This window comes from Podarcis cretensis (assembly GCF_951804945.1).
Source record: "Podarcis cretensis genome assembly, chromosome: 3".
Classification (NCBI taxonomy): domain Eukaryota; kingdom Metazoa; phylum Chordata; class Lepidosauria; order Squamata; family Lacertidae; genus Podarcis; species Podarcis cretensis.
Window position 1 is genome coordinate 109,782,743 of NC_137172.1, and position 18,925 is coordinate 109,801,667.

Below are 18,925 nucleotides of genomic sequence, written 5' to 3' on the forward strand. Positions count from 1 at the left end.
TTAAAGGGCAGCACCAACACTTTGAATTGTGCTCGGAAATGTACTGGGAGCCCATGTAGGTCTTTCAAGTCCAGTGTTATATGGTCTCGGCGGCCACTCCCTGTCACCAGTCTAGCTGCCGCATTCTGGATTAGTTGTAGTTTCCGGGTCACCTTCAAAGGTAGCCCCACATAGAGCGCATTGCAGTAGTCCAAGCGAAAAATAACTAGAGTATAAGCCATGATGTAACATGATTCATGAAACATGATTCTACATTCACCTGTCTGGTTTCTCTCCTGAAGCACAGATGCAAATCGGGTAGCTCTGCACCAAGTAAGTAGAGCTGAGGCCATATTGAAATCAGTAAGAAAAAGCAGATGCTGCCTACATGATTTAAATATGGCTGGAGTCCATTTAACTTATTCTTAAGTTAAGTTAACTTATTCACCCAACCTTTTCTTGCATGTATTTTGTTTAGATAAAGCCTCAAAGTCCAAAACAATGTGATGTTGACATTGTTGTGCAATGAGGGGGGGGGGGGGTCACATATGCAGTTGCCAGTGTGCCTGACGGTACCTTCTATGGTACCAGTGAAGAGTTTCATTAAATATTGCCTCAAAAACTGTTTGCTCTTCCTGCTCAGTTCCTGTTTGCACTGGCTAGCTAAGTCTGTCCTACACTGAATGTTAAACTTGCCCACATTTCACTGGATGCTAGGACTGAATGCCCTCCATTCTGAACACAGGAGAGGGGCAAAGGACTATATGCTGAAGACAGATGTAGGTGCCTTTTCCATGTTTTCAGGAGGCGTGCCCATGCCATTTTGTGGTCCTGTCTGTCTTTCCCTGCTCTTTCAGATGTGGTAGCCATTTCGTGCTATGACATGGCCCCAGGGCGGCCATTATGCTGTATGCAACTCACCTAATGGTAGCTATTCAGTGAGCAGCTCCCACACCACTTTCTCAGGATTCCAAATGTGCCCACCAGAACAAACAAGTTTATGACCCCTGATTCAACGTCAAGCGACTGGCTAAGCACAGCTGTGCCGAACCAGGTGATCTTGCTTACTAGAATCATTATACAAGCTAGAGATGTAAGGAACAGCAGCAATTTTGGTGTTAGCAACAATGGTTGCACCAGCTTAGAATCATAGAATCATAGAATCATAGAGTTGGAAGAGATCACAAGGGCCATCGAGTCCAACCCCCTGCCAAGCAGGAAACACCATCAGAGCACTCCTGACATATGGTTGTCAAGCCTCTGCTTAAAGACTTCCAAAGAAGGAGACTCCACCACACTCCTTGGCAGCAAATTCCACTGTCAAACAGCTTTTACTGTCAGGAAGTTCTTCCTAATGTTTAGGTGGAATATTCATTCTTGTAGTTTGGAACCATTGCTCCGTGTCTGCTTCTCTGGAGCAGCAGAAAACAACCTTTCTCCCTCCTCTATGTGACATCCTTTTATATATTTGAACATGGCTATGATATCACCCCTTAACCTCCTCTTCTCCAGGCTAAACATGCCCAGCTCCCTTAGCCGTTCCTCATAAGGCATCGTTTCCAGGCCTTTGACCATTTTGGTTGCCCTCCTCTGGACACGTTCCAGTTTGTCAGTGTCCCTCTTGAACTGTGGTGCCCAGAACTGGACACAGTACTCCAGGTGAGGTCTGACCAGAGCAGAATACAGTGGCACTATTACTTCCCTTGATCTAGATGCTATACTCCTATTGATGCAGCCCAGAATTGCATTGGCTTTTTTAGCTGCCGCGTCACACTGTTGGCTCATGTCAAGTTTGTGGTCAACCAAGACTCCTAGATCCTTTTCACATGTACTGCTCTCAAGCCAGGTGTCACCCATCTTGTATTTGTGCCTCTCATTTTTTTTGCCCAAGTGCAATACTTTACATTTCTCCCTATTAAAATTCATCTTGTTTGTTTTGGCCCAGTTCTCTAATCTGTCAAGGTCATTTTGAAGTGTGATCCTGTCCTCTGGGGTGTTAGCCACCCCTCCCAGTTTGGTGTCATCTGCAAATTTGATCAGGATGCCCTTGAGTCCATCATCCAAGTCGTTGATAAAGATGTTGAATAAGACCGGGCCCAAGACAGAACCCTGTGGCACCCCACTAGTCACTCTTCTCCAGGATGAAGAGGAACCATTGATGAACACCCTTTGGGTTCAGTCAGTCAGCCAGTTACAAATCCACTGAGTAGTAGCATAGTCAAGACCGCATTTTACCAGCTTCTTTACAAGAATATCATGGGGCACCTTGTCAAATGCCTTGCTGAAATCAAGGTAGGCTACATCCACTGCGTTCCCTTCATCCACCAGGCTTGTAATTCTGTCAAAAAACAAGATCAGGTTAGTCTGACATGACTTATTTTTCAGAAATCCATGCTGACTATTGGTGATCACAGCATTCCTTTCTATGTGCTCACAGACTGTTTGCTTAATGATCTGCTCCAGAATCTTCCCTGGTATTGATGTCAGACTGACTGGGCGGTATTTGGGTCCTCTCTTTTCCCTTTTTGAAAATAGGGACAACATTTGCCCTCCTCCAGTCTGCCGGAACTTCACCTGTTCTCCAGGAATTCTCAAAGATGACTGCCAGTGGTTCTGAGATCAAATCTTCCAGTTCTTTTAATACTCTTGGATGCAGTTCATCTGGCCCTGGAGACTTGAATACATCTAAACTAGCCAAGTATTCTTGTACTATCTCCTTAGTTATTCTGAGCTGTGTTTCCTCTGCTGAATCATTTGCTCCAAATTCTTCAGGTCGGGCATTGTTTTCTTTATCGGAAAAGACTGAGGCAAAGAAGGCATTGAGGAGTTCAGCCCTTTCTGTGTCCCCTGTTTGCATTTCACCATCTTCTCCTCTGAGTGACCCCACTGTTTCTTTGTTCTTCCTTTTGCTACGAACATACCCATAAGAGCCTTTTTTGTTGCTTTTAACCTCTCTAGCAAGCCTGAGTTCATTCTGTGCTTTAGCTTTTCTGACTTTGTGTCTACACGTGCTGGCTATTTGTTTGAATTCCTCTTTGGTGGTACACATCCTTTTTTAATCTTAACTCAGTTAAAAGTTCTTTAGATAGCCACCCTGGCTTCTTTAGGCACCTTCCATGTTTCCATCTCATTGGTATTGCCTGAAGTTGTGCTTTTACTATCTCCCTCTTAACAAACTCCCAGCCATTATGAACTCCCTTTCCTTTTAGTATTACTGTCCATGGGATCTCACCCAGCACTTCCCTAAGTTTTATGAAGTCGGCTTTCTTAAAGTCAAGAAACTGAGTCCTAGTATGCTTGGCTGCTCCTTTCCGCTGTATAGTAAACTTCAGAAGAGCATGATCACTCGCGCCTAATGACCCTTCCACTTCTACCCCACTAACCAGGTCATCAACATTGGTTAGGACCAGATCTAAAATGGCTGTTCCTCTTGTTGCTTCTCCCACTTTCAGGACAATGAAGTTGTCTGCAAGGCCAGTGAGGAATCTGTTTGACCTTATGCTCTTGGCTGAGTTTGACATCCAACAAATATCCAGGTAATTGAAGTCCCCCATTACTACTATCTCCCTTCCTTTTGCATGCTTGGCCATCTGTTCCAGGAAGGCATCATCTATGTCCTCCGTTTGGCTTGGGGATCTATAGTAAACTCCCACAATGAGGTCACTGTTGTTCTTCTCTCCCTTAATTTTGACCCAAATGCTCTCACTTTGGCTTTGAGGTTCTAAATCTTGGATCTCTTCACAGGTATACACATCCCTGACATACAACACCACTCCTCCTCCTTTCTTGTCTGTTTCTCTGAAATAGATTGTATCCCTCCATTATTACATTCCAATCATGGGACTTATCCCACCAGGTTTCAGTGATGCCTATTATGTCATATTTAGTTTGCTGTACCAAGAGCTCAAGCTCATCTTGTTTATTTCCCATGCTTTGCACATTGGTGTACAGACATTGAAGTCCATTAATCATTCCCCCGTGTCTCTTATTTAAGGATTTTTTCCTCCCACCACTAGGTCTGCGTGCTGTTTGCTCCATTTGGTCTATGACATTTGGATGATCATCTTCATCAATTGATAGACTCCTACCTTCAGGAGCACTGTCTCCCTCCCCCACATTAGTCAGTTTAAAGCCCTCCTGATTAGGTTTCTGAGATTTTTGGCAAAAACATTCCTCCCAACCGTTGTGAGGTGCAGCCCATCGCTTCCCAGAAGTCCATCTTCAAGAAACTGCAGTCCGTGATCTAAGAATCCAAACCGTTCCTGTTTATACCATTTGTGAAGCCAGCTGTTCACTTCCACTATTTTTCCCTCTCTCCCTGGGCCACGTCGTTCAACTGGGAGGACAGATGAGATGACAATTTGTGCATTTAATTGCTTCATTTTCCTGCCCAGAGCCTCGTAGTCTCTTTTGATCTTCTGGAGGCTATTGCTTGCAGTGTCATTGGTTCCCACATGAACCAAGAGGAAGGGGTATTTGTCAGTGGGTTTTATGATTCCTTGCAGTCGTTCAGTTACATCTTGGATCTTAGCCCCGCGGAGACAGCACACTTCCCGAGACATCTTGTCAGGCCCACAGATTACTGCTTCTGTTCCCCTCAGTAGGGAATCCCCTATCACCACTACACACCTCCTCTTAGGCCTGGTTGGGGTTCTTCCGTGAGCTGTCCGTTCCAAGGTTGCCTGCACATTCCCTGAGGACTGACTTTGCTGCTCGTCTTCATATACCTGATCGACTGTAATGAGGGAGAGATCCTCAAATGGAGTCTGCTCTTCGTCTTCCATGCTAGGGGAGAGGACCTCAAAGCGACTGTGTATTTCTAAACAATCAGAGCGAACCCTGGGCCTCCTGCTGCTTCCTGCTGAAAATTTTCCCATCCTGACTGCTTTACTGCAAGCAGCATCTCGGGGGCTAATAACAGAAACCACCTAGGAGGTGATTTTTTTTCAGAGGAAAATAAGCATGGTCCCCAATTTGGATCAGGAGCACATTCTGGCTCTTGGCTCCGTTGCTGGTTGTTGTTTTTTCCCCAGAATAAAACATTCATGTTTTAACACAGGACTCATGTCACACATTAAGGGATGCAGGTGGAGCTGTGGGTTAAACCACAGAGCTTAGGACTTGCCGATCAGCAGGTCGGCCGTTCAAATCCCCGCGACGGGGTGAGCTCCCGTTGCTCGGCCCCTGCTCCTGCCAACCTAGCAGTTCGAAAGCATGTCAAAGTGCAAGTAGATAAATAGGTACCGCTCCAGCGGGAAGGTAAACGGCATTTCCATGTGCTGCTCTGGTTCGCCAGAAGTGGCTTAGTCATGCTAGCCACATGACCCGGAAGCTGTATGCTGGCTCCCTCAGCCAATAAAGCGAGATGAGCGCCGCAACCCCAGAGTCAGTCACAACTGGACCTAATGGTCAGGGGTTCCTTTACCTTTAATGTCACGCATTGCTTGGCACAATAAAGGATTGGATCTACAGTTCTCTTCAGAACACGGTCAGTACACTCAGGTCTCAGCTACTCCTTCCCTCTACAACTGCAAAAAAAAATCTGCTCCAAAGGATTGAGGTGTGGAAGGTAGCAAGGATATTGCAGAGAACTGGCAAACACATCACTTCCTTGTTACCTGCATAAGACTTCCTCCATCTTCTAATCGCTTTATGCTAAGATGTTTTAGAAATGAAAAGGCTTTTCCCCATTCGTAGAAAGGCACATTTGGATCCAACCCAAACAGTTACAAAATTTCAATATAAAAGTCAAACTAGGGTAGAGGGTCAGAGAGGTGTGGCTGGTTTCCACTGTGAGCTGCAGCCATACTTAAATCTTTACAACTCAGTGGTGGGGTATGCATATGAACATCATGTGTTGTCTTAACCAGCTTACTTTTATGGAATTTGGAAAATAAACCGTAATTCTAGTGAACTATAATGCAGATATTAAACACATACCGCAAAAATAAACTCAATTAAACCAGCCTAGCATATGTACTCTCTCTATATATTAAAAATAGGGCCACTTCTCATTTTAATCCTGACAGAATCACTTCAGCAAGAAGACAAACCATACTGAAAAGAGAACAGGTCTCTTGGGATCCATACACCTAATGTAAGAACTGTGTAGCTGATATTTCGATATACACTATACAATTCTGCTTTTATTTATTAGAACTATGTATATATTACCCTTCCACTTCATTTGTACTGTAACATTCAAGACAGCTTTTAAGTAAAGCACTGAGGTATGTCCCCATTCCACTGTTTAATTTAAATAATTTGTTGAGGCTGGTAAGGCTTTTATGAAACGCATTCCCACACATAAGCTTTGAATATTGTTGATCACCTTCCTGGGTAATATATTTGTAGTTTTCAATACTGTCTGTGAATCAGAACTCTCACTTTACTCATGAACTAAATGTTTGATGCTCTTTTTTATATACTTGTCAAACACACCCATCAGCTCTAGGAAGATTATTATTATTATTATTTTTAATATATTTTATTAAGGGTTTTCTTGTTTTACAGTGTAAGTGTAATGCCTCGTATTTTTTTTTTCCCCGTGTAACATTTTTACAAATCCATTTCATTTGTTGAGGCATTAGGGGGAGAAGAAAAAAGAAAAAAAAAAAAAAGAAAGACAGTGTAAAGCACTTAACTGCTAGGTGCTAAGAAAACAAACATCCACCTTGAAACACATATTCTTTGGTTTCTGAAATTACAGGTTTCAGAACTTTACCTCCAGACTAACTAAAGGTAGCCCGAATGTCGGAAACAACTGAAGAGGGTGGGAATATTGGAAAATAATAATTATTATTATTATTAATTTATTTATACCCCACCCATCTGTCTGAGTTTCCCCAGCCACTCTGGGTGGCTCCCAATCGAGTATTAAAAACCATACAGCATTAAATATTAAAAACTTCCCTAAATGCTGCCTTCAGTTGTCTTTTAAAAATAGGATAGTTGCTTATTTCCTTGACATCTGATGGGAGGGCATTCCACAGGACGGGCGCCACTACCAAGAAGACCCTCTGTCTGGTATTGGACGATGATTATTGTGAGCTATACAGAAGGAATTGAGATTTATTTAAACCACATGATATGCACAATGGTTCAGCATCAAGTAGTATGCCTTGTTCTCTTTGATGAATGTTTTACACAGCACTCTTCAACTTATTTTTCCCAGTCACCTCCCTACTTCCCTCTCAGAGCCATTCCCACATCTCCTATATTGATTAAGGCAATGATCATAGGTTAAACACAATGCAAGTGTTTTGCAGATATACAGTTCCAGATTCTATCCCCACCATCTTGGGGTAGGGCTGGGAAAGACTCCTGACTAAAATGCTGGAGAGCCACAGCTGATCAGCACAGCCAACAGGATGCCCTCCAGAGATTCTGGACTTCAGTTTCCATCCATTACCAATGGCCCAATAACATCTGTAGGGCACCATGGTATGGACCAGGGGTAGTCAACCTTGTTATACCTACCGCCCACTAATGCATCTTTCTTAATTGTTAAATTTCCTTACCGCCCACCAGTGCTCGATGGAAGGAGGATTCAGCTTGTGCCATAGAACCCCCACCTAGAATCCTGAAACACCCACTAGTGGGTGGTAGGGGACCAGGTTGACAACCCCTAGTGTAGACAAACTGAGTCAGATGGACCAATGCTCTCAACTACGAATAAGACAGCTTCCTGGCTTCCTGAAGACAGGACTCTTCAAGAATAATGTCAGCACTGATGAGAACCCAACATGGGCAGCCTGCCCAGGGTGCCCAAAAATCTGGCTCTGGGCCTGATTATTTACAGGCTTTTACTGTCCTTCCTTCCAAGATTTTCCCAGCAGACTAGAGACAACTTCCACTAGCACTTTGGCCAGCAGCTACAAGTCCTCACCTTCTTTTAGGGAAAACTTTGGCTCTAAATTCTCCTGCCCCTTTTTGTTCCCTCTCACACCTCTTTGATCCTCACTGCAGTTTCAAGTTAGCAATGCTTTGTATAATCTTCCTTCAAATAGGATTTTCAATTTTAATTTTCATCACACATTTCCGCAAAGAAACCAAATACAAAAAAAGGGCTCCCTCAACAGTAAATAACTTCATTGTATTTTTTATTGGCTTTGAGTAGAGTGGGGGAGACCATCTTATTCTAGCAAAGCAAAATATAATAATCATGAGACAGAGACATTGCCAAGTAATTTTCGGCATTGATAATTGAATGGAAAGGGCATGCTAGCCTACCACTAACAGCTAAAGCTACATGACCTCCATTGAACTATACATTTGAGATAATAATCCCCATTACAATCCATCATAATAAAAAGCCAAATTGTGTGAGTACCGTTGCAACATATTTCTATTACACAAAATTACAAACCCCAAAATAATGGAAATGATTGCTTAAGGGGAAAGAGGCAAAATTAAGGACACCACAGTACATTTAACTTAGCTGGAGTTGAGAAGAAAGGTTATATTGCTTAGCACGTACCTACACAAATGAAAAGATACAGCCTTAAAATATAGTCTACACTATCATGTATAACAATCCTATGTTGGGATTTGGGGGGGGGCTATTTAATGATGCACTGGTGACTTTATTTTCTTTCTTTTGCTTTATCAAAGCACCTGCAGGCTATCTTTGCTTAAGCAAACAAAATTATACATTCCTGACATTATCAAGGAGCAGCAGCCAAAAATAGCATCTCAATGAGACAAATGTTCTTAAATCAGGGGCAGCCAATCTGGGGTCCTCCATCACCCTTGATCATTGGCTACGCTGGCTGGCACTAATGGGAGTTGAACAACCTCTGGAGGGAACCACATTGGCCATTCTTGGTTTGGAGAATTATAAATGAGTCACAGGCTCTCATGCTCCCTCCATCACCCCTTAGTATCTTAGACAGTTCCCCTAGCATGCACCATAGTTTGCCAATATTCAATCCAATCCAGAAGCAGAACAATGATCTGAAAGAAAAGCACTAGCGATGGTTTACTGATTTGGACATCAATGATGAGCGACAAACGTAGACAGAGATTGAAGTCATAACAGAAGAAAGGAAGGGAATGAAAGTCCACAGCTCATTTATTACCATAGGAAACTAGAAAGCTGCCATCTGTCTCAGTATTACGTACATTGACTAGCAGTGGTTCCCCAGGTTTTCGGCCCTATCTGAAGATACAGGGGATCGTCCTTGTGACATTCTGCATTCAAAACAATGATCTGCCACTGTGTGGTGGCCTTTTCTGAGTTACGGATTGGAGAATCACCAATCCGTAAAAATCTGTACACCAATCTGTAAAAATGAACAACTTCCCTTATTACGCAGTTGAAAGACAATGGATCATTTATTTCTGAATCACCCTAAATAGTGGCATTTTTGCTAACAGAGTTTGTTTGTTGGTTGGTTGGTTGGTTGGTTGATTGAATTTATATTCTTGCCCTATACCCAGAGGTCTCAGGGTGACTCACAGAACAAAACCAGAACCACAAAACATACAAAAACAACCCAACAAACTCCCCCAACACATTTTAAAAGGGTATTGGATGTCAATCAGATCAACCAAAGGCCTGGTTAAAAAGGAAAAATTTTGCCTGGCGCTTAAAGGTGTATAATGAAGGCGCCAGGCAAACTTCCCTGGGGAGAGCATTCCACAGATGGGGAGCTACTGCAGAGAAGGCCCGTCAAAAGGTGAGAAATGGGACTCACTGTACTCTCCTGATCTACATCCCTAAACTGGTTTAGGCATTCACGACTCAAAGCTCAAGATGAATTCACTTTCCGAGGCATATCATAATGGGTATCCTGTGAAGAGAGTGCTAGAATACTGTAGCCAGAATAGCACCCTCTGGATATTATAAGACAATTCTCATCATCTCATTGAAAGAGGTGGGTTTGCTTAGTGTGGAGAAGGGACGTTTAAAAGGGAAACATCAAATACCACATACTAATATTACTATAGAAGAAACATCAGCATGCTGAAGGGTTTTGTACCTTGGCTGTCCTTTAAAAGATGGGCCCTGGGAGGCAGGAAGGGGAGGAAGACAATGCAAGATATCACCCTTTCCAGAGGGCATGCTTAATGCTCCCATGGCGAGTTATCAAGTGACTCTTGTGTCACTAGCCCAAAAAGAACGCCCTTTTCCAATGCATGACATCTTATTAGTTTTCCTTTTCCTAAAGTGTAAGCAGAATCCATAGTCACTTCCCTTCACTGCTACAAAACAGTGGGTGGAGTCATAAAGATGCCCAGAAGGGCTGGCTGAAGCATTTAAATCATTCCTGATCTTAATCTTTTAAATGTTCCCTAAGACTGCCATGGAGCATTATCAGCACAGAATGCAGATGCTGATGAGAAAATCTACTTACATCTCCATCCATTCTCTCTCACTCGCTGAATGATCAAACCAAATGAGATTGATATGCCTCTGTGGCGATCACACAGGGCCCCCGGACGTTTGACCCTGTGCCACCACTGTGATTGCTTTCTTCGCTGCCACCACCCCGCTTTTCACGGGGACACACGGAGTCCAGACAGTTGTTAACAATAACACATAATCAAGTTTATTTTTAAATGCAGGAACAAGCGCATGGTTTCAGTTTATTTTTTCTCTTGTCAGTTTCTTAATCTTAATTCCTAACAACTCCAAACTGATTATTCCAACTATCTATCTGACTCAACCTAACAATTCCTCTCACTCTCTCACAATACAACTCGACCAACCCACACCTAATCCCCCCTCTTCCTTCTTCACCTCCCAAACCTCAACTGACTTTCAAAACCTCCCACTCTAACTTTTACTCCCCCCTTGCGTTCTCACTGGCCAATCACATCACACCCATTTTAACCCTTTCCTTATGACCCATCCTAGGAAGCAAACGCCACAGCCTCTGGAGCAGGGGTAGGCAACCTAAGGCCTGGGGGCTGGATGCAGCCCAATCGCCTTCTCAATCCGGCCCGCAGATGGTCCGGGAATCAGTGTGTTTTTACATGAGTAGAATGTGTCCTTTTATTTAAAATGCATCTCTGGGTTATTTGTGGGGCATAGGAATTATTCATATATTTTTTCAAAATATAGTCCAGCCCACCACGTGGTCTGAGGGACATTGGACCAGCCCATGGCTGAAAAAGATTGCTGACCCCTGCTCTAGAGCTCTAGTGACCAATGAGCTAGCAGAGGGAGTTGTCACAATGAAGGGTGTGTCACAAGGACCTCCGCAACCTAGCAACCACCAGTACACAACTGACACTACTCTCAACTGACACTGCTAAATTTGCTTATATGGCTTTTAATCCATGTTTTTACAAATATGTAAAATGAAATCTATCCCTTTATATTCAAGCTTCCATTGTTCCTGCACCTACTTAGCATTAGCTATCTAATCTACCTCTCTGCCTCTTTGGTCTTATATTGCTGAACAGTGGAAAACCAGAAATCACCCCTTGCGTGTTCATTCATTTTATTAACCTCCTTCAGTAGCAGGTCCCATGGCAAGTTACAGCCATTTAAATTATAATTATTAGTGTTGCTATTAATTAAATTTGTATACCGCCCTATATCCACAGGTTTCAGGGCAGTTCACAGGATAAGATCACAATATAAAAATACATAATAAAAATTAAAACAACCTAATTAACCCCCCCCCCAAACACAAAAGGGCATTGGATGTCAAAATACAACTCTCTGGTGTCAAAGGCCAGGTACCAGACCCCCTATGTGCCCCTATTCCCCAGGGACAGTCCCAGATTTACAGAAGCTGTCCCAGTTTCTGATTTGATCCTGGAATGTCCTGTTGTTCTTTAGGACCTCCCTATTTTAAATGTTCCCTAAGACTGTCATGGAGCATTATCAGCACAGAAAGCAGATGCTGATGAGAAAGTCTATTCACACCTCCACCTACTTTCTCTCTCACTCACTGAATGATCAAACCAAAGGAGATGGCTATGCCTCTAGAGTCCTAGTGACCAAGGAGCCAGCAGAGGGAGGTGTCACAATGAAGGGCGTGTCACAAGGACCTCCACAACCTAGCAACCACCAGCACTCAACTGACACTACTAAGTTTCCTTATATGGCTTTTACTTCATGTTCAGCTTTTTACAAGTATGTAAAATGAAATTTATCCCTTTATATTCAGGCTTCTGTTGTTCCTGCACCTACTGAGCATTAGCTATCTAATTTACCTCTCTGCCTCTCTGGTGCAACTGCCACACACCAAAAGGCTATGGAAAGGGCCCTGTGTCTTCGACAATTCACAAAGTGATTCATTGCAGCTCCGCAGCAGCCCTCTCCTTCTTTTCAGGGTCATCCTATATTGCTGAACAGTGGAAAACCAGAAATCACCCCTTGCGTGTTTATTGATGTTATTACCCTCCTTCACTAGCAGGTCCCAGGGCAAGTTACAACCATCTAAAATTATTGTTGTTGTTGTTAATTAAATTTGTATACCACCCTATACCCACAGGTTTCAGGGCAGTTCACAGGATAAGATCACAATATAAAAATACAAACAACAACAACAACAACCCAATAACACCCCCCAACACATTTTAAAAGGGCATTGGGTGTCAATCAGATTGACCAAAGACCTGGTTAAAAAGGAACGTTTTTGCCTGGAGCCTAAAGGTGTATAATGCAGGCACCAGATTAACCTCCCTGGGGAGAGCATTCCACAGACAGGGAGCCAGTACAGAAAAGGCCTGTACTCATGTTGCCACCCTCCAGACCACTCGAGGAGTTAATTAACATACTTTTTTCTGGATGCCCTTCAAGATGTCACTACTAAACAAATCTGCCTAACTATTGGATGGAGAAACAAAACTAAGAAAAGAATGCCAAAGATGTTTCCAATCAGTACATTTGCCAAAGGAGTACAAGTTATTCAAATGAATTTATCCCTCTCTCCTCAAAATTCACAGTCTTCTATATCTCTCATATTACACAGGTTCCTGTTGACTTCTTAAGGAGATCTCTTTTCAAGGTAATGAGCTGTTGATAATGTTTAATGACCTTATACAGTAGGAGTTCTACATTTCGGGATTAAAATTCATCTCAAGCATCCTGGCCTGAGAAGCAACAGACTGTGCCTAGCGAACCATTACCTAAGACTATACAAGTGACACTAGCAGCAGCAATTTAAAAAACACTGCAATAGCAATACGCATCATATTAAAAAGAAAGATCTCAATGCACACAAGTTAACAAAGTCAGAAAAAGGGCAAGTTTCATCTTTAAAAAAATATTTTGTATAATAATGACTTTGCATTTCTACTAGATTTACATAAAAAGATGGTATCACAAATACTAGAAAGGCAGCACGTGGTTTAGCCTCTTAAGTGCCACAAAGCTAGGCTGGCCATGCATCATGCTATACAGAGGACACTCCTCTATTTGACTGGCTCTCCAGTTCAATTGTGGTTCAAGTATATTTAAAAAGCCCTAAGAAGGTAGGGATGGGGCTTTGAAGTTGCCCATTAACAGTCAACACATGGATGATAGGCAAACATGGCCATGTGGGCACTTCCTTCACCACAATGGTGTAACATTTCTATTTAAATTACTATATTTTAAAATTTACATCTATACATATAAACTAGCACATGCAAATGTTAAGCAAAAGCTTGCAATAAAGGAAATCATTGGGGATATCCTTGGACTTGCTAATCTCAAAATTAACTCAAATTTATTTTTTATTAAGACACACTATATATGAACAAGAGAAATTATTAAGGTGCACATTACAATTGTCTTGTAGTTGGATTTAGTTTTCTTCGCAGAACTGTAATAGTTTTAAACTTTTGCAAGTCACCCTGAAGTTCAATTTGTTTTGTTTGTTTTGTTTTTTTAGCATCCTGCCATTTCATCAAAAGCCTCATAGTTTATAATGAGCAGGAAAGTGAAGAGTGCATTTCATCCAAAGTTTGACTCTTAATGATCGCTACCCATGTGCAACCAATAAGCTTACCTTTGTTGTCCTCCAACTTTGGACCAGATGCAACATATAGATGGGCCTCTGCCATGATATTGTCTAGATTCTTCTTGTGCCAAGTCCAGTTTCCACGAATCCCTCTCTTTAGAGCTGCCCAACCACATCACATTGCATGCTGGAGATTCTTTCAGAAATGGCTTTTCAGGGGGTTGCAGTGGGGAGGAGGGGGTGAGAAAGCCCCACTGTGTGAGCCTTGCTCAGGCATTTTTAGATCCAAGCCATAACACAAAATGAGCAACCATATACGTTAGGATTTTACTCTTCCTCTGTTGCATGCATGAACTGGTCTTTTGTCTCACTCCTAAACATGTGCCATTAAAGGTGATTCTGCCATTAAATGTGGCCTGCAGCTTGAAGGCACAATGGTGAAGCAGAAAGAGGGTCTAAAACAGTCAGCTGATGAGAAGGGAAATGGCTTCATCTGCATCTGAGCCTTTCACAACGGCTTTTCCCTCACCCAGAAATCACAAACAGTTCATTCTATGGCAGCCTTTCTCAACACTGGTCCCTAAGTGTTGTTGGACTACTGCTCCCATCATTGTTCACCACTGGCCATGCTGGTGAGGAATGATGGGAGTTGTAGTCCAAGAACATATGTGGTTGAAAAAGGCTGCTCTATGGGGATGAACATTATTACCACCTGAGGTTTGCAACCCAAGCTACTGTTAAAGTAGCCTGGAATACAATCACTTACCACCTGGTCACAATAAGCAACCAGGAATCTCATTCAGCTGAGTGTGTGGGCTGACAGTGTGGAGAGAGAGATTTGTTCTTCCTCTTCCAGCTTCTATGCTGACAACAGAGGTTGTGAAGCCCCTTCCTCCATGGCCAGCATAGAAATACAGCACACTGGTCAATGAAGCTGTCCCCTCCTTTGCCAACCCATGAATGAAGAGAAGCAAAAACGCAGACAACTACCCACAGGGTAATGGAGCAAACTGCAGCTCCATTACTGGTCTGCTGTGCTTCTTTGATGTTTGTGCTTCTTTTATAAGCATAGGAGTGGGTACCAATAAGAAAACTTGGCAATCCCAATAAGCACAGGGGAAATGCCATTCCCCAATAGCCTGCCTACTTTGTATTGAAAAACAAGTTAGCTTAAACAAGGGCGGGGGGGGGAGGGAGAAATTAAATTGTTGGTTTTTTCCCTGCTAGATTTTCAGTCAGAAGCATTACCAGGGGAGAAATCAATTGGCAGCAGCAGCTGAGAAGAGATATTTAAGTTGAAGGCCAGAACATCTTAATTGGGAAAGGGTGTTAAAAGTTGGAGCTAGAGTCACTTCAACATATAACAAAGCTCTCAAAAAAACACTTTCTATAAAATCAAGTAAGGTCAAATATAATGGGAAATGCCTTGCCAAACCCAAGGTGGGGGGGGGGGGTTGAAATTGTCCACAAAGACTTTAGATTCTGCACTAGAATAGCCTTTCCACAAAATCAATTGTTTGTGTACATTCAGCTGTTTATCCTTTGTAGTGCACAATGCATATGCCTTCCCCAGAACTTGTGCTTCTATTGTGGGGCTATATCGCAATATTTTATGGTTTGGGAGAGTGACATTTGTCCCCTAAATACTGGATGCATGGCTATTAGTTATGTATGAAGTGTTGCTTATGCAAGTGTCAAGGACACCTCTTGGATATTACCTCTCAAGTGAAAGATAAGTGACAAATCTGCACTTCATACCCAGTTCTACTGACATTTTGTGACCTTCAGAAACACTTTCCCCTCACAAACCAGGAGACCCTGTAGTTCTCCAGAAGTTGCTGGACTAAGCGCCTTCCACCCCTGACCACTGGCCATGTTGGATGGGACTGCTGGGCACTGGGGTGACAACAACATTTGAAGGGGCCACGAGTTCTTGATTCTTATCTTAGAGGTTGTGTGCTTCCCTGCTATGCATATCAAACAGAGGAGGAAAAATTGTTGTGGCTGTTAACTAATGCCACTGAAGTTATCTGTCCCCTGCTCTCTGGCCAGTATCTTGGCAGCCATCTGGATCTAGATCGTATTTCACTCCTCCAGCCTTTAATTCAGAGATGGGGAATCAATGGCTCTTCAGGTGTTATTGGGTCTCCAATTCCCATCAGCCACAAACAGCAAAGCCAATGGTTAAGGATATTGGGAATTGGTCCAACAACATCTGGAGAGTCATAGATTCCTCGCCTTTCTGCTGAAGGGGAATTTTTTTGTGCAAACTCTATAAAAAGGGGGAAAGGAACCAAAAAAATCCTTCAATTTTGAAATCCTTTATTACTATTTTTTAAAGGAAGATTCAAGATTCATTGTGATCTTAGCTGCCCTCTCCTCACCTTCCTAGTGCTAGAGGTTCTCGTGAAACTTTTTTTAAAAAAGAAGAGCACACAGATGTAGCAAAATATATTTTTATGCGGTGCAACATAGTCTCATTAAAGCAAGCAAACGTAATCAAGTTTTGAATGTGATCCAACATTGTTTCAACAGATGTGATGGAACTTCCCTTACTATTTGGCAACCTCTGTCTCCACCCACGCTGTTCCAAAGACTTAGGGGGTCAGCAGTGGGCAGGAGAGGTAGGGGAGCAGTCTGTTGTGCATGCACAATGCCACAATCAGATATCACCCTTTGGCTTGATATTCCCCCCACCCACCCCCAAAACTGAACAAAGAATCTATAAAAAAACCCACAGGGTAAGCAGGCTAGCTGTTAACAACTTAAAAATAAACTGGTATATTTATTTAAATAAAACTGAAACTGTGTTTGTTTGCCATGAAATAATGAAATTATGGGTGCTAGTTTTATGCTGCAGTATTATAATGTGGGGGGGGGGGGTGATAGGATACAGCTGTAATGCACAAGAGAAAGAGAAAAGGGAAAAAAACTGAATAAGATAAGATTTTCAATTAGCCCATATTTGGCTGATACAAGAGACTGTGCATACATTTTGAGTTACAATAAAAGATTGTAGGAAAAGAGTATATTATAGCTGAAATCCTGTATATTTGCGCCTATAGATGTCTGTCCAAGAAAAAGATATATGAAAGGGCAAACCAGATGCTCATTGATTTCAACATTTCTACATTGCTTCCTTAGTCCTCTAGAAGCAGCAAGCTCATACAACAACAGCAACAACAACAATTCAGTTCATTGCTATTGAGAAATTATCACAGAAATTCTAGTCTCTGAAATATTCAATTCTACTACATTTCCTATCCTGTGGTGACTCTTCTAATCAATATTTTACTTGAAAGGAGTCGAACTCCCTCCTATTTTATTTAACTTTAATAGGTACTATTCCAGGTAAGTAAATATATATCATGTGACACTACATTATCAGCCAGAAAAGCCAAGGCTCTGAGACTATGAAATCCTTCCTGTCTTTGATTTGTTCAGAACAACCACTCAAAATCTGAATGGACATTGCTTGTCAAATTCAGTATAAATAAAGTCCTTGCCCCATTCTCTCACTCAGAGTAGAAATCAGCACCTGTCGAGTTCATCTTTAGCTGTCAGGGCTTGTGATGTGACCTGCTTGACTAGCATTACTGAAAATTAAGATGCCTGTTCAGTAACACACACAAAAGTGATCAATGCTGTAATATTTCTCAAAACCAGATATTTGTAGATAGATAAGTACTTTTATAAGGGACGCAGGTGGCGCTGTGGGTTAAAGCCTCAGCGCCTAGGACTTGCCGATCGAAAGGTCGGCGGTTCGAATCCCTGCGGCGGGGTGCGCTCCTGCTGCTCGGTCCCAGCGCCTGCCAACCTAGTAGTTCGAAAGCACCTCCGGGTGCAAGTAGATAAATAGGGACCGCTTACCAGCGGGAAGGTAAACGGCGTTTCCGTGTGCGGCTCTGGCCACGTGACCCGGAAGTGTCTCCGGACAGCGCTGGCCCCTGGCCTCTTAAGTGAGATGGGCGCACAACCCCAGAGTCTGTCAAGACTGGCCCGTACGGGCAGGGGTACCTTTACCTTTACCTTTTAAGTACTTTTATACTTATACCATTTTAAAGAAATTCAGTTTCAGTTTTTGTTCTTTTAAGTTTTGAATTCAAGCTGAAACCAGAATTCTTAGTGGGCTGACTGAATCTGATTTTCTGGTTAGGAATCATCTGGATCAGACTATTTATTATTATTACTACTACCACTGCTATATACAAATGAATGCAAACAGCAACAAAAAACTAATGGAATATTAATTTTTATGTTAATATAAAATGTAGTAATGGGATGATCAATTCTGTGTGTTCACCATATGGCATACAATAATAGCAAAGAATGTACAGTGGTACCTCGGGTTAAGTACTTAATTTGTTCCGGAGGTCCGTACTTAACCTGAAACTGTTCTTAACCTGAAGCACCACTTTAGCTAATGGGGCCTCCTGCTGCCACCGCGCCGCCAGAGCACAATTTCTGTTCTTATCCTGAAGCAAAGTTCTTAACCTGAAGCACTATTTCTGGGGTAGTGGAGTCCGTAACCTGAAGCGTTTGTAAGCCAAGGTACCACTGTATCCCCATTACCTGATTAGCATCACTCTCCATTTTCCCTCCAGCAGTTTTGATACGAATGGACTAAATGAATTCATATTCATTATTAATTTGTAATCTGTCTCAACTAGGGTGAGTAGGTGTATTAGCAACAAACTAATACAGTTTCTCCCTCTGATAACCCATTTTGGTTGCTTGTTTGTGGACAGATATTTTGAGAAATCTTATACAGGCATCTATCTCCCCATTTCCCAAGTTAGTAAATTCATAGGAACAGGCAACCTTAGCCAGTCAGAACAAGAAAGCTATAAAAAACCTCTTTATTTATTTATTTTTTAAAAAACCTAACATTTATTCCTTTAAAGTTATCAGTTGTACAGTATTGTAGAAAGCACAAAGATTCTAGGCATATAGTTGAAGGCTTCGTTTGAATTGGAGAATTTAGTCTCCTTCCATTTAAAGTTCATTTCATATGTGCAATTCAGAAAAGGTGCTTCAAGAAA

The 18,925-nt window shown here is 42.3% G+C and overlaps 1 protein-coding gene and 1 long non-coding RNA gene across 5 annotated transcripts in view; one reads left to right on the forward strand and one right to left on the reverse strand.

Annotated features, from left to right (window-relative positions):
* The window catches only part of MACROD2 (mono-ADP ribosylhydrolase 2), a 992,621-nt gene that overhangs the window by 578,593 nt on the left and 395,103 nt on the right, over positions 1-18,925 (reverse strand). The gene's annotated exons all lie outside the window — the stretch shown is intronic.
* On the forward strand, positions 11,952-18,051 carry LOC307213112. The gene is made up of 5 exons (XR_013837395.1): positions 11,952-12,070; positions 12,912-12,947; positions 13,815-15,282; positions 17,028-17,567; positions 17,921-18,051. It is a non-coding gene; the product is annotated as an uncharacterized lncRNA (long non-coding RNA).